This window comes from Phyllobates terribilis, unplaced genomic scaffold (assembly GCF_046119375.1).
Source record: "Phyllobates terribilis strain yellow unplaced genomic scaffold, ASM4611937v1 Scaffold_1__5_contigs__length_1240528914, whole genome shotgun sequence".
Taxonomy (NCBI): domain Eukaryota; kingdom Metazoa; phylum Chordata; class Amphibia; order Anura; family Dendrobatidae; genus Phyllobates; species Phyllobates terribilis.
In genome coordinates this window covers 376341974-376367462 of record NW_027362761.1, presented here as the reverse complement: position 1 = coordinate 376367462, position 25489 = coordinate 376341974, and positions in this window count along the sequence as shown.

Genomic DNA, 25489 nt, shown 5'->3' with positions numbered 1-25489 from the left:
TGCGGTGGCTCACTGGGTAATAAAGGGGTTAGGGCCAGCTTGGTATTATCGCTGGACCTAAGCCCGAAATTCATGGGGTCACGCCAATATTAGACATGACCGCCATGAATTTCTAGTAAAGTATTTAAAAAAAACACAACACCCAGAATAAAGTCCTTTAATTGAAATAAACACACAATTATTTATTGTTGTAAATTAAACCATACTTACCATCACGCCCATTCCAGCTGAAGCCAATGATCTCCTGCAATAAAAGAAAAATAATAAAAAACCAACATCATCCTTACCTTTCCATGGTTCCCAGGACAGCTCCAGCTCTGCTACATCGAGATGATAGGCTGGATCGCAGCAGAAAGCTGCCATCCAGCCTGTCATCCCGCAGACACTGAGGAGCGCAGGCATGCTTGCGCTCCTCAGTGTCAGGCTGTGACGGCATCCAGATGAGCCGAGTCTCTCACGCTCACCGCATGCGCAGGAGAATTCTCCCATGCCGTCAGTGACGTGCATGAGGTGAGCTGAGTTCATTGTCGGCTCATCTGGATGCCGTCACAGCCAGACACTGAGGAGCGCAAGCATGCCTGCGCTTCTCAGTGTCCGCGGGATGACAGGCTGGATGGCAGCTTTCTGCTGCCATCCAGCCTGTCATCTCGATGTAGCAGAGCTGAAGCTGTCCTGGGAACCATGGGAAGGTAAGGATGATGTTGCTTTATTATTTTACTTTTATTGCAGGAGATCGTTGGCTTCAGCTGGAATGGGCGTGATGGTAAGTATGGTTTAATTTAGAGCATTAAAGAATTGTGTGTTTATTTCAATTAAAGGACTTTATTCTGGGTGTTGTGTTTTTTTTTAAAATACTTTACTAGAAATTCATGGCGGTCATGTCTAATATTGGCGTGACCCCATGAATTTCGGGCTTAGGGCCAGCTGATAATGCCAAGCTGGCCCTAACCCCTTTATTACCCAGTGAGCCACCGCACCAGGGCCCTGGATCAGTTGGGTACAGCGCCAGAAGATGGCGCTTCTATGAATGCGCCATTTTCCGGGGTGGCTGCGGACTGCAATTTGCAGCGGGTGGGGCCCAGAAAGTTTGGGCCTCCCTGCGCTGCGGATTCCAGCCCCCAGCTGCCTAGTTGTACCTGGCTGGACACAAAAATAGGGCGAAGCCCCACGTATTTTTTTTTTTAATTATTTCATGAAATTCATGAAATAATTAAGAAAAAAAGGGCTTCCCTATATTGTTGTGTCCGGCCAGGTACAAATAGGCAGCTTGTGGTTGGGGGCAGCCCGTTCCTGCCTGCTGTACCTGGCTGGACACAAATATAGTGCGAAGCCCCACGTCAATTTTTTTTTAATTATTTGCCCGTTCCTGCCTGCTGTACCTGGCTGGACACAAATATAGGGCGAAGCCCCACATCAATTTTTATTTTGTTATTTCATGAATTTCCTGAAATAATTAAAAAAAAATTGACGTGGGGCTTCGCACTATATTTGTGTCCAGCCAGGTACAGCAGGCAGGAACGGGCTGCCCCCAACCCACCAGCTGCCTATTTGTACCTGGTTGGACACAACAATATAGGGAAGCCCTTTTTTTCTTTATTATTTCATGAATTTCATGAAATAATTAAAAAAATAAAAATACGTGGGGCTTCTCCCTATTTTTGTGTCCAGCCAGGTACAACTAGGCAGCTGGGGGATGGAATCTGCAGTGCAGGGAGGCCCAAGCTTTCTGGGGCCCCCCCCCGCTGCAAATTGCAGTCCGCAGCCACCCCTGAAAATGGCGCGTTCATAGAAGCGCCATCTTCTGGCGCTGTACCCAACTCATCCAGGGCCCTGGTGCGGTGGCTCACTGGGTAATAAAGGGGTTAGGGCCAGCTTGGTATTATCGCTGGCCCTAAGCCCGAAATTCATGGGGTCACGCCAATATTAGACATGACCGCCATGAATTTCTAGTAAAGTATTTAAAAAAAACACAACACCCAGAATAAAGTCCTTTAATTGAAATAAACACACAATTATTTATTGTTGTAAATTAAACCATACTTACCATCACGCCCATTCCAGCTGAAGCCAATGATCTCCTGCAATAAAAGAAAAATAATAAAAAAACAACATCATCCTTACCTTTCCATGGTTCCCAGGACAGCTCCAGCTCTGCTACATCGAGATGACAGGCTGGATCGCAGCAGAAAGCTGCCATCCAGCCTGTCATCCCGCAGACACTGAAAAGCGCAGGCATGCTTGCGCTCCTCAGTGTCAGGCTGTGACGGCATCCAGATGAGCCGAGTCTCTCACGCTCACCGCATGCGTAGGAGAATTCTCCCATGCCGTCAGTGACGTGCATGAGGTGAGCTGAGTTCATTGTCGGCTCATCTGGATGCCGTCACAGCCAGACACTGAGGAGTGCAAGCATGCCTGCGCTTCTCAGTGTCCGCGGGATGACAGGCTGGATGGCAGCTTTCTGCTGCCATCCAGCCTGTCATCTCGATGTAGCAGAGCTGAAGCTGTCCTGGGAACCATGGGAAGGTAAGGATGATGTTGCTTTATTATTTTACTTTTATTGCAGAAGATCGTTGGCTTCAGCTGGAATGGGCGTGATGGTAAGTATGGTTTAATTTAGAACATTAAAGAATTGTGTGTTTATTTCAATTAAAGGACTTTATTCTGGGTGTTGTGTTTTTTTTAAATACTTTACTAGAAATTCATGGCGGTCATGTCTAATATTGGCGTGACCCCATGAATTTCGGGCTTAGGGCAGGCGGATAATACAAAGCTGGCCCTAACCCCTTTATTACCCAGTGAGCCACCGCACCAGGGCCCTGGATGAGTTGGATACAGCGCCAGAAGATGGCGCTTCTATGAACGCGCCATTTTCTGGGGTGGCTACGGACTGCAGTTCGCAGCAGGGGGGGCCCACAAAGCTTGGGCCTCCCTGCGCTGTGGATTCCAGCCCCCAGCTGCTTAGTTGTACCTGGCTGGACACAAAAATAGGGCGAAGCCACATGTATTTTTTATTTTTTTTTACTTATTTCATGAAATTCATGAAATAATAATAAAAAAAGGGCTTCCCTATATTGTTGTGTCCGGCCAGGTACAATTAGGCAGCTGGGAGTTGGGGGCAGCCTGTTCCTGGATGCTGTACCTGGCTGGCATACAAAAATATGGCAAAGCTCACGTCAAATTTTTTGGGAAAAATTTATTAAAAAATAACTAATAATTTAGGGACTGCATCTTTATTATCTCCTCAAGTGTCATTTAGTGTTAAAATAAAGGATTTATTAAAAAAAAAATTGGCGTGGGATCCCCCATAATTTTAGTCTCTAGCGGAGGTTAAGCAGACGGCTGGGGCAGATGTTTGAAGCCTGGGAAGGGGGTAATACCCACGGAGCTTCCCAGGCTACTAATATCAGCCCCCAGCTGAATACCTAGCCTTTACCAGCTATTAAAATGGGGGACCCCCCCAAAGAAATGACGTGGGGTCCCCCCTATTTTAATAGCTAGCAAAGGCTAGGCAGACAGCTGGGGGCTGATATTAATAGCCCAGGAAGGGTGCCATGAATATTGGCCCCCTCCCAGGCTAGAAGCACCAGCCGTCAGCTGCCCCAGAAATGGAGCATCCACAGGATGCGCCAATTCTGGCACTTAGCCTCGCTCTTCCATGCTGCCCTGGTGCGGTGGCAGGGGGTAATAGGGTTGGGGTTCATGTGAGCGCCAGCTGCCATGAAGCCCAGGTTAGTAATGATGGGCGTCTATAAGACACCCCCATTACTAACCTACAAAGTGTTAAAAAGAAAAAACACACTACACCCAGAAAAAAATAATTTATTTGAAATAAAACACACAATTTTATTTAATTCTTAGTTTACTAAAAAAAAATAGTTACCTGTCCACGTTCCTACGCTGATCTACCATGCACAGCTGTCACATCTGGAGATGGTGACAGCTGTGCATGGCTGCTGTAAGCTCACGCTGCCGGGAACACGTCCGCTCCCGGCAGCGGGAGCCACTGACTGAGGTCACCGGAGTGCATTCAGTCAGCGCAGCTCCGGAGACCTCCTTTACGGCACTGCTGTATCGTGGGAATTTCTCACGGTACAGCAGGGCCGTAAAGGAGCTAACCGTTGCAGCGCTTCCTAAACTGCAGCGAACCCGCTTATGCAGTGACGGGGCTGCTTTACGGCCCCATCATTCTAGCGGCGGCAGCGGTTCAGAGCGGTCACATTCTATGTGGCTGCTCTAAACTGGAGATCTTCGTGGGACACTCGTGGACTACTACGGAGGGGTAAGGATAAGGTTGTGGTTTATTATTTTACATTTTATTACAGGAGATCGATGGCTTCGAGGAATTAGGTGTCTAGGTGAGTATAGGTGTAGTTTTTTATTTTTTATTTTATTTTAGGTGGCGATCGGCGGGGACAGGTAATGTATAAACTAATTTATTTTAGGTAACCACTGGCCACCAATGACATGTATTTAAAATTTATTGGGGACACAGTAGGGCAATTTAAATAGCAGGATCAGGCTGATGGGAACTACTGCTCCCATCGAGCTGATCCTGCTGGCACGAGTGGACGGGGGACAGACATAGGCCGATGGGAGTAGTAGTGTCACATCGGCCTATGTTTGCCTGCACGCACACACCCCCCAGACATCGCACACACACCGCGCACACCCGCACACACTCGCAGACATCGCACAGACACCGCACACACCCGCAGACATCGCACAGACACCCCGCACACACTCGCAGACATCGCACAGACACTAATCATGACGGGCTGATGGTCTGGGAGGTGTGGCTGACCTGTGCGGCCGTGGGAAAGTTCATGTGAGTTCATGCAGTGAAGCATGAACTCACATGAACCCTCTGAGGGCACCGCGGCTACTTCAAATGAACAGCTGATCGGCATCACCTGATACCTCAGCTGTTCATTTGAAATAACCGGCGGGAAAGCGCAGCACAGAACGGGAAAGCCGGCGGTGAAGTCTTTTCACTGCTGGCTTCCCCACCCGGGTCCTTCGCTCCCCGCTCCTTGGTGCTGCGCTCCCCGCCCGGTCCTAACTTACGATCAGGATGGGGGGAGCGGAGGATCGGGGTCGGAGGCTGCGGGGAAGCAGTATGGGGCTGTGTGATTGTTTAAAAGCCGGTGGCTTTTTACCGCCCGCCGGCTTTTAAACAATCAGGAGAATTCTTTCAAGCTGGGATGGCATTGAGATGACAGGCTGGATCGCAGCTGAGCGCTGCCATTCAGCTTGTCATCCTTCAGAGACACTGCAGAGCGCAGGCATTATGGGAACTTCCGATTCCGGTATTCGATATTGTAAAAGTATCGGAATTAAGTATCGGAATTCCGATACGGCGAATATCGGCCGATACCCGATATTTCAGTATCGGAATGCTCAACACTAGTAGGGAAAGATTGGTAGGGCGGTAGGGAGAGGTTTTCTTCTTCTTTAATAGGGAGGGACAGGGTGTTGTGTGTTAGATTAGGGTGAGAGCCTCGGTAGTCTCCAGTCTCCTGGTGGTGGGCTGCTCCCCTCACATTGTAGCTTTTGTTTTACGGTATTGGAAACCCGAATATAGGGCTTGCAAGCACTGAACTTGGGTCTGACTTTTGGTTTCATGGATATGGTCAGGTTTTTTTTGTTTGGTTTTTTTTTGTGCTATTGTTATGTTGTTATTGCTATGGTTATGATGTGTAGTGTATGTACATGTATAGTTATGTTGTGTATGTTATGTATGTGTAATTTGCGTGGGGGGGGTTTAGTGTAGGTTGGGTGGGGGGTTTCAGGGGGGGAGGGGGGGAGGGGTTTTGGGAAAATGGACGTCCTACGGGATGCCGGAAAAAGGACCCGTTATGTGTGTATCTAATGGCCACAAACTTTCGTGGGACCTTGCTGTGATAAGGCCACAGACTTTCGTGGGACCTTGGGTGTTTAAAAAATGGTGGTGGGGGGGGGGATGTAAAAAAAATTTTTTTAAAAAACAAAAAAAGGGGGTTTTCTGTGTTGTAGTGTTATAGAGTAAGTTTTTGGCCAGGTGGCCTATCTATTATTTTTGGCGATGGGCCAGTTTTTTAGTTTTTCCTTTTTGTAAGGAGGTTAGGCATGAATGTGCAGGTATGAATGTTGTGTATGTTAGGGGTCGGTGCGCTTTAGGGCGCACCCTGGAGGTATGGAGGGTCTTCCCTTGCTGGGGGGTCTCCTAGGGAGTCTCCTGGAGGACGTGGACTTCTTGTGTCGTATGTTTCTGTTGGACTCTATATAATTTCAGATTTTAGGTTATGTCTTGTTGGGTTTTTGTTTGTGGTATAATGTTTGTATTTGTGGTTTGGTTTTTGTGTTTTGTATATGTGTTTTTGTATTTTTATAATAAAAAAGAGTTCCAGCTCCAGTAGCGTCCACTAAAGCTGCTGCAGTTAAAAAGCTTTTATAAGGATCGAGCTCGGCTGTCCACCGCAAGGCTTCCTACCGCCAGTCCCAGCCCCTGTGCCTTGGGGTGCCTCCTCAATGCTCTTCACTGAGTGTCCCGGGGGCCCGAACCATTTCCTTTGAAAAAATTAAGTGTCCAAACGACAGGTGGTGTAGCTTGCTTAACAGCTGGGATAATCCGCTGACTAGCACACACTGCTACTAGGCACAAAGTATTTCCTGGGCTAGATGCAGTTAAAAATTTGTAATTAGATACTCTCATTGGATGCTGAGAAAGCATTCCATAGAGTCTCCTGGCACACCATATATTATTCTCTTAAAAAGCTTGGGGTTGGGGTCTAGGGGACCCTTTTATAGGCAAAATCACGGCCCTGTATCGCAACACGTCACCTAGGCTGAAGATAAATGGAACATTTTCATCACCTTTCATAATCACCAATGGGACAAGGCAGGGATGTCCTCTGTCCCCTCTCTTATACATCCTAGTGACGGAGCACCTGCTCTCATCAATTCGCCATAACCCCAATATTAGGTGGATTGAGGTGGGAGGCACCGAGTACAAGTGCTCTGCATTTGCTGATGATGTCCTAGTATATATCACTCAATCACATATATCCATCCCTGCTGTTATGGCTGAAATAGATCACTTTGTTACATGGTCAAATTTTAAAATCAATGCAGCGAAGTCTGAGGCCCTCGATGTCTCCCTCCCCAAATCCATACAGGATGCCATCCAGTCCAACTTTCCCTTTGCCTGGCCCTCACAGGGTATCAAATACTTAGGAATTCGTATTCATAGAGACCTCTCCCGTCTATGTTATCTTAATTTTGGGCCCTTTATTGAACAACTCCATACAGACCACGGTTGGCAAGTTAGAACTGTAAGATTCACTACGTGAACCACTGGTGTTTTGTGGAAAAGCACATGTACACTGTGTTCCAAATTATTATGCAAAAAGTGTTTAGGAGTGATAAGGTAAGAATTTTTTTGTTTGTCAGTTAAACTCATTGATGGTGATGTGTGTCAGGGCTCTTTATATCACTGTAAGCAATTGCAGACACCTGTGCTAATTAGTTTGGCAGGTATGTCCAATGAAAGGCAAGACTACTTAAGAAGGCTGTCCCACATTATTAAGCAGCCTACATTTTCTGCCAAAATGGGAAAGAAAAAGGATGTGTCGGCTGCTGAGAAGCAACAAATTGTGGAGTGTTTAGGTCAAGGCATGACTACAATCAACATTGCCAAGACACTTCATCCTGATCATCGCACAATCAAGAAGTATGTAGCTGATTCACAGTACACACGTGTGCGTGCTGATAAGGGAAAATTGAGGACTCTTTCCTACAGGCAATTACGTCAGGTTAAAAGAGCAGCGGCAAAAAAGCCTTGTCATAGCAGCAGACAAGTTTTTGAAGCTGCTGGTGCCTCCAACGTCCCCCGAACAACAAGATGCAGGGTCCTTCAGAGGTTTGCAGCTGTGCGTAAGCCATCCTGTCGACCTCCTCTATCCACTGTACACAAGCAGAAACGGCTCCAGTGGGCCAAACAATACATGAAGACTGACTTCAAAACTGTTTTGTTCACCGATGAGTGCCGTGCAACGCTTGATGGTCCAGATGGATGGAGTGGAGGATGGCTGGTTGATGGACACCCCATGCAAACATGGCTACGGCGCCAACAAGGAGGAGGTGGAGTAATGTTTTGGACTGGAATCATGGGGAGAGAGATTGTCAGTCCCTTTAGGATCCCTGAAGGGGTAAAGATGAACTCCATAATGTATGTGGAGTTTCTCAAACAGCACTTCCTGCCATGGTTCAAGAAGAAGAACCGTGTATTCTGCAGCAAGATCATTTTCATGCATGATAATGCACCGTCTCATGCTGCACATAACACATCTGCATCTCTGGCTGATATGGGCATAAAAGGGGACAAACTTATGGTGTGACCCCCATGCTCCCCTGAACTCAACCCCATTGAGAACCTCTGGAGCATCATCAAAAGGAGTGTCTATGATGGCAGGAGGCCGTTCACATCTAAGCAACAGCTCTGGGAGGGTATTCTGTCCTCATGCAAAACAATTGAAGCAGAAACCATCCAAAACCTGACAAATTCAATGGACGAGAGAGTTCAGAAGCTCCTTTTGAACAAGGGGTCCTATGTGCAAATGTAACATCACCTAGAATAAAGTTTTGAGTTGAAAACTGTTTGATTTCAGTTTCTAATAACCTGCTAATGATTATAATTTGAAAAATGACCATTTTTTTGTTCTTTATTAAAATGAAAAGGTTGATCGAAGAGTGTGGGGGATCTAAGAGTGTGGCAACCCAGTAGTCAGGATTATTTTGAATTCTGACAATCTGAGGGTCATGTTGCAGGTAGTGCAGCAAAAAGGCACTCATGTGTCTTGCGCATCTAGGAGCCCCAAAATTATTTTCCGGGCTAGATGCAGCTAAAAATTATTATTAATTTGAAAGCTGGTTGAGCTTAGTATAGATGGCCTAATAGAATCAGTACTGCAAACTGCTACAAGGCCCAAATTATTTTCCAGCCAAGATACAGATAAACATGATTAGTAATTTTAAATCCGGTGGAGTTTAGTATAGATGGCCTAATAGAATCAGTACTGCACACTGCTACAAGGCCCAAATTATTTTCCAGCCAAGATAGAGATAAACATGATTAGTAATTTTAAATCTGGTGGAGTTTAGTATAGATGGCCTAATAGAATCAGTACTGCACACTGCTACAAGGCCCAAATTATTTTACAGCCAAGATACAGATAAACATGATTAGTAATTTGAAAGCTTAAAACGGTTGGTGAGGTGATTTTAACCAATCATCAAGCTTTTACTCTCCCCAGGATGACACAGGGGTATAAAAGTTGTTTCGGATCCATGATTTGTTCATCTTTATGAACGTGAGTCTGTCTACATTATCAGTGGAGAGCCGCATTCGCTTATCTGTCAGCACACCACCAGCAGAGCTGAATACACGTTCAGACAGAAAGCTGGCTGCGGGGCATGACAAGATCTCCAAGGGCGTAAGTGGCGAGCTCCGGCCATTTATCCAGATTGGAAGCCCAAAAAGAGCAAGAGTCCAGTGACACAGTCATGGCTTCAATGTTTACTTGGAGATACTCCTGTACCATCGTCTCTAGGAGTTGACTATGTGTCAGACTTCTTGTCTCCTGTGGCATTGCAAAGGAAGGGCTAAAAAAGGGGTGAAATGATTCCGCAAAATTGATGTTACCAGCAGATACTGTGTTTCTGTTATGTTTTGAGTGCTGAACACTTGACGGTCCCACGGTTGGCAAGTTGGAACTGTGAGATTCACTACGTGCACCACTAGTGTTTTGTGGAAAAGCACATGTAAGATTCTGCAACAGTCTCTGCTGATACTCCTGCATGCGTGCATCTCTTTCTATGACAGGAATAATTTCTGCAAATTTACTTTTGTACTGGGGATCTAACAGTGTGGCAACCCAGTAGTCAGGATTATTTCTAATTCTCACAATTCGAGGGTCATGTTGCAGGTAGTGCAGCAAGAAGGCACTCATGTGTCTTGCGCATCCAGGAGCACCAAGTCCCTGTTGTGTTGGTGGCGAGGTAACAATCATGCTTCCTTCCTCTGCCCTCTCCCCCCAACCTCGCACAACAGAAATGTGATCAAGGTCTCCCTCATCTGATGAGTCTTCCATCAGTTCATGCTCCACTGCTTCCTGGGCTCCTGCACCTTCCTCACTAGTTTGGCTGCTACCATGCGCCCTGGTAAAACCATCTCCCCCACCCTCACATGCCTGCCGCCTTGGTGCTGCCGACCGTCTGGACCTTGCAGATGCTAGCCCTTCCGCATACAACTCCTCCTCCTCTACTTCCTCCACCTCCTCTTGTGCCACCGCCTGACTCCGAATTCTGTTTAACATGTGCTCCAGCATGTAAATCACCGGAATAGTCATGCTGATAATGGCATCGTCGGCACTAAACATCTTCGTCGCCATTTCAAAACTGTGCAGAAGGGTGCATATGTCCCTGATCTGAGACCACTCCTCCAGCGTGATTTGCCCCACCTCTGGATCTCGTTGGCCCAGGCTATACGTCAGAACGTATTGCACCAGGGCTTGTCGGTGCTGCCACAGTCGCTGCAACATGTGCAGAGTTGAATTCCACCGGGTAGGCACATCGCATTTAGCCGGTGAAGTGGCAGGCCCAACGACTTCTGTAGAGATGTAAGTCGCTGAGCTGTGGGATGCGAACGGCGGAAGTGAGCACACAGCGACCGTGCCCTCTGCAGAAGGCCATCTAGTCCGGGATAGTGGGCTAAAAATTGCTGGACAACCAGGTTCAACACGTGAGCCATACAAAGCACGTGTGTGACATTGCCCCGGCGAAGGGCCGCACCCAGGTTTGCAGCATTGTCGCACACGGCCTTCCCAGGTTTCAGGTCCAGTGGAGACAACCATTCATGAAACTGGTTCTCCAGAGCTGACCACAACTCGTCAGCTGTGTGACTCACATTTCCCAGACATTTCAAAGTAAAAACTGCCTGATGACGTTGAGCCCTGCTGCCAGCATAGTAAGGGGGTGTGCAGGATCCCTTCTGCGCAGTTAGAAAGCTTGTGTTGTGGCATGACCAGACAGGCTTTGGGTACAGGTGGAGGACCAAGAGGAGGTTGAGGAGGCAGAAGCAGTGGAGGAAGTTCGAGATAAAGAGGATTGACGCACAACTCGTGGGGACGGCAAGACTTGGACAGCAGCCCCTTGTCCTGCTGTCACCATAGTTACCCAGTGCCCAGTCAGCGACATGTAACGCCCCTGTCCATGCCTACATGTCTAAGTGTCTGTGGTGAAATGCACCCTGTCACACACAGAGTTTCTCAAAGAAGCGGTGATGTTGTGTGCAACATGCTGGTGGAGCGCAGGCACACCTTTCTTTGAGAAGTAGTGCCGACTGGGCATCTGGTACTGGGGCACTGCGACGGACATAAGGTCTCGAAAATCCTCTGTGTCCACCAGGCGGAAAGGCAGCATTTCTGTAGCCAAGAGCTTGCAGATGGTGAAATTCAACCTCTTAGCTTTCTCATGGCTAGGAGGAAATGGTCTTTTACTTGTCCACATCTGAGGGACCGAGGGCTGGCTGTTGTGCTTAGACGGGGTTGAGAAGGGTGTCCCCGGCAAACTGCCGGTCTGTGAGGAAGATGCAGGCGGACATGTTAGGTTGCCTTGATCCAAAGGTGGTGCTATCGATGTCGGACAGCGCTGAACACCAGCTGGTGTTTCCACCTCCAAAGAAAATGATGACCTGCCAATCACGCTGGCTGTTGCGGGTAAAGAGGTGGCAGGTCTGCGTCCCAAAACAGGTGTGACTGCTGTCCCCCCAGTCACAGAGGATGAAGAGGCCGTGGATGCACAAGATGTGGCAGAAGGTGGTCCGGCCCGGCCGGCTAGGCCGCATTGTAGCACAGTGAGCTTCCCACTGCAACTTATGCTTCATATCCATGTGCCGGTTCATGCATGAAGTACTCAAACTATGTATCTTTTGGCCTCTACTTAGCTTTTGGTGACAAATATTACAGATAACACGAGTTGGGTCATCCTTATCGATCTGAAAAAATGCCCAGGCTATGCAAAGCTTAGCACCCATGCGACCTGAAAAGCCACCACGACTTGTGGTCAGAAGCAGAGTTGTGTTTGAGGATGCAGTTGTTGACGTGCTTCCAGTACTACGTCTCTGTCCAGGAAGGCACAACCTGACCTCGTCGTCACTAGCATCCTCCTCCACCTCATCTGCTGACCTCATCAACTGGCTGACTGTGGGTTGACAGTAAGTGGGATCTCCAACCTCGTCATCATCACCCTGTGTGTTATCACACCCATCGTCCTCAGAGTCAACCTCTTCCTGCCCTGACAAAAAACTAAAGTTGTCGCTCCAATCAGGTATTTGAGTCTCATCATTGTCTTCCTCATTGTCTCCACCAACAGGAGTTACAGTTTGGGAACTTGGGTCGACATTATGATCAGAACCTTCTGCGTCTGGTCCTGGATCCGACTCATAAAGATTCTGGGCATCCGTGCAGATCATTTCCTCGTCTGGATTCACAGAAGCTCTGGAGCCGACCTCTGATTCCCAGGCTATAGTATGAGTAAACAGCTCTGCAGACTCAACCATCTGTTCTACCCCATACTCAGACGGGCAGCTGGAGACTTGGGAGCTGTGAGGAAGCAAGTGCGATTGGGGTGACACCTCTGAGGACTGGAGTATTTGTGATGTTGAAGTTGAGGTGGAGGAGAGCCCACTTAAAGGAGCACTTGATATCCGTTGAAGCACCTGCTGTTTTTGTGCCTCATCTGGAATTTGTAGCAATTGGCGTGGCCGTAAGAAAGGGATCTTATCACATTGTTCGCTAAAAGAAGTAGACATCTTAGTTTGGCTGGAAGATGGTCTTTCTTCTGCAGATGTTACTGTTGCTTTAACACCTACCCCACGGACACAACCTTTTTTTCCCTTCCCAACACGCCTATTCCCCTTTCCACCAGCAGCAGGCCTTTTTCCACTCATTTTGGTGGTTAACTAATTCACAACTCTGGAGTTGTTTGCACAAAAAACAATGGATGGGAACCGAGCAGAGCTGAGTGGCCAAACTGTGGTATTAGCCCAAAAGTATTGGCTGGGTTAGATGCAGATAAAAATTATTTTGAATTTGCATCCTGGTGGAGGTTAGTATAGATGGACTAATAGAACAAGTCCCACACACTGCTACAAGCCGAAGCCCAAATATTTTTTCAGAGCTAGATGCAGATAAAAATTATATTGAATTTGCAACCTGGTGGAGGTTAGTATAGATGGACTAATAGAACAAGTCCCACACACTGCTACAAGCCGAAATATTTTTTCAGAGCTAGATGCAGAAAAAAATTATTTTGAATTTGCAACCTGGTGGAGGTTAGTATAGATGGACTAATAGAACAAGTCCCACACACTGCTACAAGCCGAAGCCCAAATATTTTTTCAGAGCTAGATGCAGATAAAAATTATATTGAATTTGCAACCTGGTGGAGGTTAGTATAGATGGACTAATAGAACAAGTCCCACACACTGCTACAAGCCAGAATATTTTTTCAGAGCTAGATGCAGAAAAAAATTATATTGAATTTGCAACCTGGTAACATAGTTTGTAAAGCCGAATAAAGACTTGCGTCCATCAAGTTCGACCTGTTAGTTCTGGAATTGCTAAAGTTGATCCAGAGGAGGGCAAAAACCCCAAATGATTTGGCCAATCTTCACCTGAGGAAAAATTCCCTCCCGACTCTGAAACCAGCAGTCAGAATAAATCCCTGTATCAACCTACTATTTTATTTTATTTTTAAGTATACGCTGAAATCTGCCTGGTATCTAGAAATGCATCCAGTCCCCGCTTGAACTGGTGTAGTGAATCTGACATTACCGTCTCCTCACTCAGTGAATTCCATATTCTCACTGCTCTTACCGTAAAGAACCCCTTCCTATGCTGGTGCTGAAACCTTTTCTCTTCCAGTCTTAGTGAGTGCCCTCTTGTTACCGTAATATCCCTCCTTTTGAACAAATCCCAGGCAAGATCTCTATACTGTCCCCTAACATATTTGTACACATTTATTATGTCCCCCCTCAACCTTCTTTTTTCCAGGCTGAATAGTCCTAGTTTTGCCAGCCTCTCTGGGTATTGCAGTCCCTCCATTCCCTTTATTAATTTTGTTGCCCTCCTTTGTACCTTTTCAAGCTCATTTATATCCTTTCTATATATTGGGGCCCATAACTGAGCACAGTATTCCAAGTGTGGTCTGACCAGTGCTTTGTACAGTGGAAGAACAATGTTCTCATCCTTTGCAGCTATACCTCTTCTGATACATCCCATTACCCTGTTTGCCCTTACAGCAGCGGCCTGACTTTGGGCACTCCAATTTAGTTTGCTATCAATCAAGATGCCCAAGTCCTTCTCCATCTCTGAATTCCCCAATGATTTCCCATTCAGTGAGTACTGGTGACTTCCATTTTTCCTTCCCATATGTATGACCTTACATTTCTCCTCATTAAACCTCATTTGGTGGAGGTTAGTATAGATGGACTAATAGAACAAGTCCCACACACTGCTATAAGCCGAAATATTTTTTCAGAGCTAGATGCAGATAAAAATTATATTGAATTTGCAACCTGGTGGAGGTTAGTATAGATGGACTAATAGAACAAGTCCCACACACTGCTACAAGCCGAAATATTTTTTCAGAGCTAGATGCAGAAAAAAATTATTTTGAATTTGCAACCTGGTGGAGGTTAGTATAGATGGACTAATAGAACAAGTCCCACACACTGCTACAAGCCGAAGCCCAAACATTTTTTCAGAGCTAGATGCAGATAAAAATTATATTGAATTTGCAACCTGGTGGAGGTTAGTATAGATGGACTAATAGAATGATGCTATGCCCAAAAGGTTTTACTTCACTAGGTGCAGTAAAAATATTGGTATTCTATACACAGGTGGTGTAGCTTGCAACACAGATAGGCTACTCCACTGACTAACACACACACTGCAAGAGGCCAGAAAGGATTTGCTTTGCTAGATTTAGCCAAATGCTGTGAAAAAAACTTGTACAGCACTAAAACAGACCTGCATGGCAAAAAGTGATAGGAACTGATGTAACCTAGCCCCCAAAAGGACTGCAATTACAATTAGTCTGAACTCCCAACCTATCTATTTAAGAGCACAGACCTGCCTGATAAAAGTGATAGGAACTGATGTAACCTAGCCCTGAAAAGGACTGCAATTACAATTAGTCTTTACTCCCAACCTATCTATTTAAGAGCACAGACCTGCCTGATAAAAGTCGTAGGAAATGATGTAACCTAGTCCTTAAAAGTACTGCAATCACAACTATTCCCTACTCCCAAGCTATCTGTAGATTTGTGCGAAAATTGGCTTGAAATTAACAAAGTATAGCGCACACAGCAACAGCGGTGCCGTCTAACAAGCAGCTGCAGCAGTGAGAAAATGGTGGCAACGGGGAAAATGGCTGGGTCTTATAGGGCAAGGACATGTGACATACACTGCCAATGACACATGCCCTTGCTCATGTGAAAAAAAGCAGTTCGCTCCGTGTGTGCGCTGCTGATAGGCGGACAGATTGCACCTCCCCACTGTAAATGCGGGAAAGAGAAAAAAAAATGGAGATCTTCATTATTTATGCAGAGATCCATCCCCTGCCCCTCCACCCGCCCCGCTGTACACTCAAACGGCGTATTAACATTAATTTTCAGTATTACTGAGAAAAAATCCAGTTCTGATTTTGGTGCACGAACAGTTATCGAACATAACCTCGAACAGCCGAATTTTTTTCAAATTGTTCGTGTTCGCCGAACGGCTCAAACACCGCCCAAAACAGCTCGAATTTGAGATTGGCGAACAGTTCGAGTCGAACACCGCTCATCTCTACTGTTAACCACTGCCACTTCTGTCAGGCTTCAAGGCAAGGACACTTGGATCCACGCCAGCCATTGTAAAAAGGTTTTGAACCCCAGCAGTAGCAAGGATGATGACCCCGTTTGTTTGGACTGTGGTGATAGCAACCGTACCCCTTGCCCTAACTCTCCATGAAGTACTTAAAGAGAACTGGGATAACAAACTGATAAAGCATCACCAAGTCTTACTCCTAGACATGAATGCTAATGACCGTCCTAAAAACTGTTGGATATGCACCCATAGTCCAATATCCTCCAATACTATGCCTTATTTAGCTATTCCTGTGACTTTGAAAGAAATGTTTTACTTAAGTAACTACACTTTTCCTATTAGACTAAGAACAACAAAAAAAGAAGGCTGTATATCTAAGGCTGCGTGCCCACTATGCGTTTTTCAAGCATTTTTGCCGTGGAATTTCCGCATGGCCCCCAATGATAATCTGCATGTGCTGTGCACATGCTGTGGAAATTTCCGCTGCGGATTATCATTGCGGAAAAATACACAGCATGTCCATCAATTTTGCGGACACGCAGCGTAATCGCCACCATTGGCTTGCATTGGACCGCGTGACCTCCGCATCACTGCATCTGCACATTCGGATATCACACGGTTCAATGAGCAGGTGGTACCCAGGTCTGGAGGAGAGGAGACTCTCCTCCAGACCTGGGTACCATAGAACCTGTTGAAAAAGAATTTAAAATAAAAAATAAAGATTATACTTACCTTCCGATGTCCTCCTGGTGTTTTCTCCCCTCTGTCTGGTCTGCTGTTTGGGTCGCGGTGTTGTGAAGGACCTGCCATGACGTCATTGAGTCATGTGACCTGTCACATGACTCAATGACGTCACCGCAGGTCCTTCACAACACCGCGAGCCGCCTAAGACACCTGACGCAGAAAAAACACCGGAGGAAACACTGGGAGGACATCGGAAGGTAAGTATAATCTTTTTTTTTATTTTTTACCATTCTTATTCTTTTTTTTAACTAACTTGGTCATACTACTATAAATCCATGCCGGTTGGATGGATTTATATAGTGTGACCAAGTTGTCAAGCACTTTTCCAAGTGATGCTAAAATCGCTTGGAAAAGCGCTTAATAACCCGCATGCAGAAATGCATGCAAAAACGCTTGACAAACGCTTCTACCTGGCGGGAAAAACGCATGTAAAAACCGCATGCATTTTTCCAGCCAGGGAGAAGCGGAAAAAATATGCAGCATTTCTGCATCGTGGGCACTTAGCCTAACTGTAGCTGCTTGGGTGACTGAGCCATGGCTGTTGTTTAACAGGAGTGGTCCGCCTCTAAGTCAGACTGAAATGCCTTGGGCGACCAGTCATGTCGACCTCTCCTGTTATCCGAACTTTACCTCTTGCAGCTGTATTCAGATAAAATCCAGAGGGTTTCTTTTCTCTACAGCTGACTATTCAGAGTGTAATGGATCTGCTACCACTACTACACAGTGTATAGCGGTTGATGCCACTCTCAATCCTAAGCTTCACTGTGTAAATGTCACCTTGCAAAATCTAATATCAGGTTTTGCCTCAAATGACACTCAGTATCAGGGAAAAATTATGGAAAAATTAAGTACCACTTTGTTATCTAAATGGATTGATAGTCTGCTCAACAACACTGTTGTTGGAGCACCAGAGAGTTTATATATTGTATGTGGACATCAGGCTTACAAGTGGTTACCCAACAATTTCACAGGAGTTTGCACACTGGCCTTTCTGACACCTTCTACTTTTATAGCACCACACACAAGAGTAGATATTAAAGCAATCCCTTTACACACACTTTACAGATGAGCTGCAGACAACAAGCCCAGACCAAATGGTAAACCACATCTTGTAGAAATGGGGGTGGCTAACAAATTTTTTAGTGTCTTATTCATTTACCCATTCATAATGGGTCTAGATGACCAGATCTTCCAGATTCTTGATGTTCTCAATACATCTAATATTGAACAGAAACAAATAATATGCAGTTACTAATCAACACACCATAGTGCTAGATTACTTGACTGATAGAGAGGGCGGGATGTGTCAGATAATAGGCCCTACCTGTTGCCACTATATAGACCCTGCAGGAAATTTCCAGGTAAAGACCAAGATAGAGATAGTTAGAGAAATGAGGGATGCGCGGCTCCAAGAACATAATGTCAACAAAGATTCCTGGTGGAGCGACACTTTCTCATTTCTTAATCCTGTCAATTGGTTGAAGGGAATAGGTGGATGGCTAATGGGCATCCTACAAGGTATTCTACAAAAAGGAATTTTGATATTACTAGTGTATATAGTTGCCAGGATTAGTATATTTGCTATTAAGAGACTATGCAAGAAAACACACAAAATTAAGCATCACATGCCTGTGAAATATAATGCCACTTCTCCTATAAACATATATGATGAGATTTACAAGCAAGATATTTGTCGGTGAACGGGATTCGTCCCCTCAAGGCTTTTACAGCGTGTGGAAGTAGCTGATGAATAAATTGTTTTGTAAAATAATAAAAAGGGAGGAGCTGTTATGGTTAATTTTTTAGATTTAGATTCATTATTAATTTAGAAAAACAATCTATTCTATGAGGCCTCTGCTTAAGACTTACATTGTGGAATGTCTGACTAAGATACTGGTTTCCTGTGAATTCCCTGATAAGAAGGTTTTACGTTGGGCCAAGGGAAGTGTGTTCACTGATTGTCTATTTCGGTTTACTGTTCAGTTGTATGTAAGAAATGTAGTTCTGCTTTTTGTCTAGCTAATAAATGTGGTGAGTCTTTGTTGCCACACAGAAGACTCTACCTGCTGACAATGCATGTCGCATGTATTTTGTCTCTCTCGATGAAGTATTTTAATTTGAATCTCACTGGCAATGTGAAGACCCTTTGCTGTCTATTCCAAAGTTCTCCCTAATAACAAAGAGGGTCTCCATAACACCCTACACTACAAATCATTCCCCCACACCACACTATTACTACAGCATATAACTAAAACAAGCCTTCCCAAGTTGTATGTCTCTGATTTTGTCTTGCAGTTTTCTCAAAAGTGTGTGGTTGGCATGGAGTTTCCAGAAAAACAAGTTACACTTCTCATCCTCTCCAGGTTCACCACTTTGGAATAAAAACGATTCAACTGGGTAGTGCATCTTCAGACTTCTTTTGGTCTCCTCCAGCTCCTCCCTGATGTCCCAGGCTGAGTGAAGAAGGCCTTGCAGTGACTGCAACTTATGCTGTAGCCCTCTGAAATCCTTCTTCTCACATGCCTGTTGTTGACTCTTGGCCTGAAAGAAACTCAAATTCAATATACTCAACATATTGGTATTTTTTTGTCTTATTTTTCTGTTTATGTATGATGTCCATTTCTTCTCACTATTTTACATGTTGTCATCATTTACATTTATGTGTGTTTATATTATTTTTCTATTGTCATGAATATTAATGAAAATGCACTTTTTTTGTTATTTGTATCTCATGCACCGACACCTTAATCATGGTCTTATATCATTTATAGTCCTCCTCCGCATTACATTACTATTTTCCCTTGGTGGGATCCAATGTGTGCGCGGGCACATCCCATGCCCCCACACAGTTCTCAGGCATCTCAATGCGCTGTGCTCGGAAGCCATGGTTGCACATCCATGCTCTCCCACTATGCACAGACTACCTTGATGGCCGCGGCACTGTACGCTAACGCTTGCTTCGATAATGGCCAATGAGATCTGAACTGAGCGATCATGTGTTTGCTTGTTTTAGGATATTTAAAAAAAAATTGTAAAAAATATATAAAAAAAAAATGATAAAAATAATCCCCAAAAAATAAAAATATATTGTACCCATAATATTTATTTATTATGAAAATAAAAAAAAACAATAAAAGTACACATATTTGGTATCGCCGCGTCGAAAACGACCTGACCTATAAAACTGTCCAACTAGTTAACCCCTTTACTGAACACGGTGAAAAAAAATAATAAAAAACGAAGCAAAAAAACAATGCTTTATCATCATACTGCCAAACAAAAAATGGAATAATACGCGATCAAAAAGACGAATGTAAATAAAAATGGTACCGCTGAAAACGTCATTTTATCCCACAAAAATCAAGCCGCCATACAGCTCCATCATTCAAAAACTAAAAAAGTTATAGCTCTCAGAATAAAGAGATACAAGAAAATAATTTTTTCTAGAAAATAGTTTTTATTGTGTAAAAGCGCCAAAACATAAAAATATATACAAATGCCGTACCGCTGTAAACGTACTGACCTGAAGAATAAAGCTGCCTTATCAATTTTACCACACACGGAACAGCATAAAAAAAATTAAAAAAAAACAATTACGGAATTGCTGGTTTTTATTTATTCTGCCTCCCAAAAATCGGAATAGAATGCGATCAAAAAATGTCACATGCCCGAAAATGGTACCAATAAAAACGTCAGCTTGTCCCGCAAAAAACAAGCCATCACATGACCGTCGAACAAAATATGGAAAAATTATAGCTCTCAAAATATGGCGATGTCTTTTACACTGTGTGCAGAATTATTAGGCAAATGAGTATTTTGATTACATGATACTTTTTATACATGTTGTCCTACTCCAAGCTGCGTAGGATTGAGAGCCAACTACCAATTAAGTAAATCTGGTGATGTGCATCTCTGTAATGAGGAGGGGTGTTGACTAATGACATCAACACCCTATATAAGGTGTGCTTAATTATTAGGCAACTTCCTTTCCTTTGGCAAAATGGGTCAGAAGAGAGATTTGACGGGCTCTGAAAATCTAAAATTGTGAGATGTCTTGCAGAGGGATGCAGCAGTCTTGAAATTTCCAAACATTTGAAGCGTGATCACTGAACAATCAAGCGTTTCATGGCAAATAGCCAACAGGGTCGCAAGAAGCGTGTTGGCCAAAAAAGGCGCAAAATAACTGCCCATGAATTGAGGAAAATCAAGCGTGAAGCTGCCAAGATGCCATTCGCCACCAGTATTGCCATATTTCAGAGCTGCAACGTTACTGGAGTATCAAAAAGCACAAGGTGTGTGATACTCAGGGACATGGCCAAGGTAAGGAAGGCTGAAAAACGACCACCTTTGAACAAAAAACATAAGATAAAACGTCAAGAATGGGCCAAGAAATATCTTAAGACTGATTTTTCAAAAGTTTTATGGACTGATGAAATGAGAGTGACTCTTGATGGGCCAGAGGCTGGATCAGTAAAGGGCAGAGAGCTCTACTCCGACTCAGACGCCAGCAAGGTGGAGGTGGGGTACTGGTATGGGCTGGTATAATCAGAGATGAATTTGTGGGACCTTTTCGGGTTGAGGAAAGAGTGAAGCTCAACTCCCAGACCTACTGCCAGTTTCTGGAAGACACCTTCTTCAAGCAGTGGTACAGTAAGAAGTCGGTATCGTTCAAGAAAAACATGATTTTCATGCAGGACAATGCTCCATCACATGCATCCAACTACTCCACAGCATGGCTGGCCAGTAAAGGTCTAAAAGAAGAAAAAATAATGACATGGCCTCCTTGTTCACCTGATCTGAACCCCATAGAGAACCTGTGGTCCATCATAAAATGTGAGATCTACAGGGAGGGAAACCAGTACACCTCTCGGAACAGTGTCTGGGAGGCTGTGGTGGCTGCTGCACACAATGTTCATCGAAAACAGATCAAGCAACTGACAGAATCTATGGATGGAAGGCTGTTGAGTGTCATCATAAAGAAAGATGGCTATATTGATCACTAATTTTTTTAGTTTTTGTATGTCAGAAATGTTTATTTCTAAATTTTGTGCACTGATATTGGTTTACATGGTGAAAATAAACAAGTGAGATGGGATTATATTTGGTTTTTATTAAGTTGCCTAATAATTCTGCACAGATATCCTACTAAGATAGCCAAATCTAGAAAAAAAACACTCCAACTTCCAAAAATATTAAGCTTGGATATTTGAGTTTTTTGGGTTGATTGAGAACATAGTTGTTGATCAATAATACAATTAATCCTGTAAAATATAACTTGTCTAATAATTCTGCACACAGTGTAGTGTGTGGCAGCTGTCAATCATAAAAACCCGATATGAATCTGGTATCTCTCTCATCGCACCGACCCAAAGAATAAAGTCATCTAATCACTTATACCACATGAGGAATGGCATAAAAAAATTAACTCTAGGGTTGGGGTTGTGCTAGGGCTAGGGTTAGGGTAGGGATGGGGTTGGGCTAGGGTTAGGGTTGGGCTAGGGTTAGGGTTGGGTTGAGCAAGGGTTAGGGATGGGGTTGTATTAGGGTTGTGGTGGTTGGGGTTAGGGTTGGGCTAAAGTTAGGGTTGGGCTAGGGTTAGGGTTGTATTAGGGTTGGGGTTAGGGTTGGGATTTTTTCAAAAGTAAAGAAAAAAAAAATGATGACAATATGGTGATCAGTGTTGAGCGCAAGTGCTCGCTACTTGAGTTTGCATCGGGTGCTCGGGTGTGCACTGAGTATCGAGTGACATGCTCGAGTCTCTGCCCCATATGTTCCGTGGCCAAAAAAAAAACTTTGCTGGGATCGCCTGCCATGCACGACCGATCCCCGCATGTTTCTTTTGGGTGTCTAACAACCGTAAAACATGCGGGGCGGGGACTCGAACATGTCACTCGAGCACCCGTGATACATGGTGCATACCTGAGTACCTGATGCAAACTCAAGTAGCGAGCACTTGCGCTCAAGCCTAATGACAACTTATTCAATATGATGACTTAATGTTATCAAATTCTGTCGTACCTCTGGGTTAAAAATGTACACTATACCCCTTGATAAAATCCTTGGGGGGGTTTAGTTTCCAAAATGGAGTCAATTGTGGGGGGGTTTCCACTATTAAGGCATATCAGGGGTTCCCGAAATGCGACATGGCATCCGCTCTTGATTCCAGCCAATTTTGCGTTCAAAAAGCCACACAGTGCTCCTTCCCTTCTGAACCCTGACGTGCGCCCAAACAGTGTATTCTCCCCACATAAGGGGTATTGGCGTACTGAGAAGAAATTGCACAACAGTTTTTAGGTTCCATTTTCTCCTCTTACCCTTGTGAAAATAAAAAATTTGGGGTTAAAATACCATTTTTGTGGAAAAAGTTCGATTTTTTTTATTTTCACGGCTCCATGTTATAAACTGTGAAGCACCTGGGGGATTTAGGGTGCTCACCACACATCTAGATAAGTTTCCTGAGGGGTCTAGTTTCAAAAATGGTGCCACTTGTGGAGGGTTTCCACTGTTTAGGCACATCAGGGGCTCTCCAAATGCAACATGGCATCCTTTAATTATTCAATTAAATTTTACATTCAAAAAGTCAAATGGCGCTCCTTCCCTTCTGAGCCGAGCCGTGTGCCCAAACAGTGTTTTTTCCCCACGTATGGGGAATCTGCATTCTCAGGGGAAATTGCACAACAAATTTTGGGGTCCATTTTTTCTTTTTACCCCTGCAACATTTTTGCGAAAATAGTTAAATGTTAATTTTTTTCTTTCCAATTCCAAAAATTCTTGTGAAGCACCTGAAAGGTTAATAAACTTCTAGAAAGTGGTTTTGAGCACCTTGAGGGGTGCAGTTTTTAGAATGGTGTCACTTTTGGGTATTTTCTGTCATAAAGGCCCCTCAAAGTCACTTCAAATGTGATGTGGTCGAAAAAAAAAAAATTGTTTTGTAAATTTTGTTGTAAAAATGAGAAATCGCTGGTCAACTTTTAACCCTTATAGCTCCTTAATAAAAAAAAAATTTGTTTCCAAAATTATGCTGATGTGAAAAGTAGACATGTGGGAAATGTTATTTATTAACTATTTTCTGTGATATATCTCTCTGATTTCAAAATTTTTGCCAAATTTCCAATTTTTTCACAAATAAACGCAAGTGATATTGAAGTAATTTTACCACTATCAGGAAGTACAATATGTCACGAAAAAACAATCTCAGAATCAGCGGGATCCGTTGAAGCGTTCCAGAGGTATTACCTCATAAAGTGACAGTGGTCAGATTTGTAAAAATTAACGTGCAAACCCCCCTCGGTGGTAAAGGGGTTAACCAAAATGCTTTTGAATATAGGCATGGTCATTTAATTAAAGAAAACTGACTGCCAAAAGTTTTGCATATACTATTTATTGATCACAACATAAAGAGTAATTTATTGTTTACAATGCCATAACTTAGTATTTTGTAGCATAACCTCTTGCTTTAATTACTGCACCACACTGACGGGGCATTGAAGCCACTCGGGTATTCAAGACATCTTGAGCGATCTTGCTCCATTTCATTTGCAAATCTGCAGACAATTGATCTTTATTGTTATGGGTATGGGCCCCAACTCGTCCTAACTCATCCCAAAGGTGCTCTATAGGGTTTAAATCAGTTGATTGGCTTGCCATTGCCACAGGCAAACATTTTTCTTTGCTAACCAATTTTTGACTAAATTGGATGTGTGCTTAGGATCATTGTCTTGCTGGAATTTCCATCCCCTGCCTACTTTGGTTTTTCCATGTGACAGCATTACATTCTCCAGTATATCCTTGTACATGGTAGCATTCATATTTCCATCAATTCTATGCAGAGGGCCAATGGCAGATACAGAAAAGCAGCCCCAAACCATGACATTGCCGCCACCATGTTTTACTGTAGGTGTTAGGTACCTTACATCATTATGTTTTCAAATTGGGCGGTATATATACTTCTTGCCATTACTGCTAAACAGATTGAACTTATATTCATTCAACCACAACACCTTAGATCAATCTGTCTCTTTCCACTGGCTGTGTCCTTTGGCAAACTCAAGTCGGACCTTCCGGTTATTTGCAGAGATGAAAGGCTTCTTGACTGGAACTCATGCATTTAACCCTACGGCTCTTAGCCATCACACCACAGTTTGGTGACTCACTTTGACCCCATATTCTTTGTTTATTTCATGCAAAATCTGTACAGCACTTTTATGGACATCAGATACTGACTTTTTCGTAATAATGTGATCAACTTTGGAGGAAGTTTTCTGTGGTCGTCCACTTCTAGGTTTGTCAGCTGTTCCATAACCTTCTTTTTCATTCTTTAATACATGTGACACTTGACTCTGAGAACAGTTGAATTCCATAGCTACCTCTTTATGGCTTTTGCATGACTTCACTCTTAGAATAATAAGCTTCCTGACCTCTGGTGATAAATTTGGCTTTTTCGTGGCCATGTTTTAAACTAAAAAAACACACACACAACAGAAAAAAAAATGTACGCAAAATTCGACTTTCTATGACTAAATATGCAAAACATTTGGCCCAGCAAATGTTGAAAACTAACACAAAGGGATAAAACAATGTCAAACACAATTTTCATCCTTATAGCCGACAACCATTTGCTTCCGGTTTACTAAAATCACCATGAAAATGGCATCACAACAACCAGACAAAAGTAATCACATTTTTAAAAATAAAATGCAAAACTTTAGGTTGCCACTGTATATGGAATCTAAATGTTACTTAGAATGTATTTTAATCAGTTTTGTTCAGATTTGCTTGGTGAAGTTTGTAAAATACAAAAGTAATCAATATCAATGGTCTAAACATGCAGGAATTTA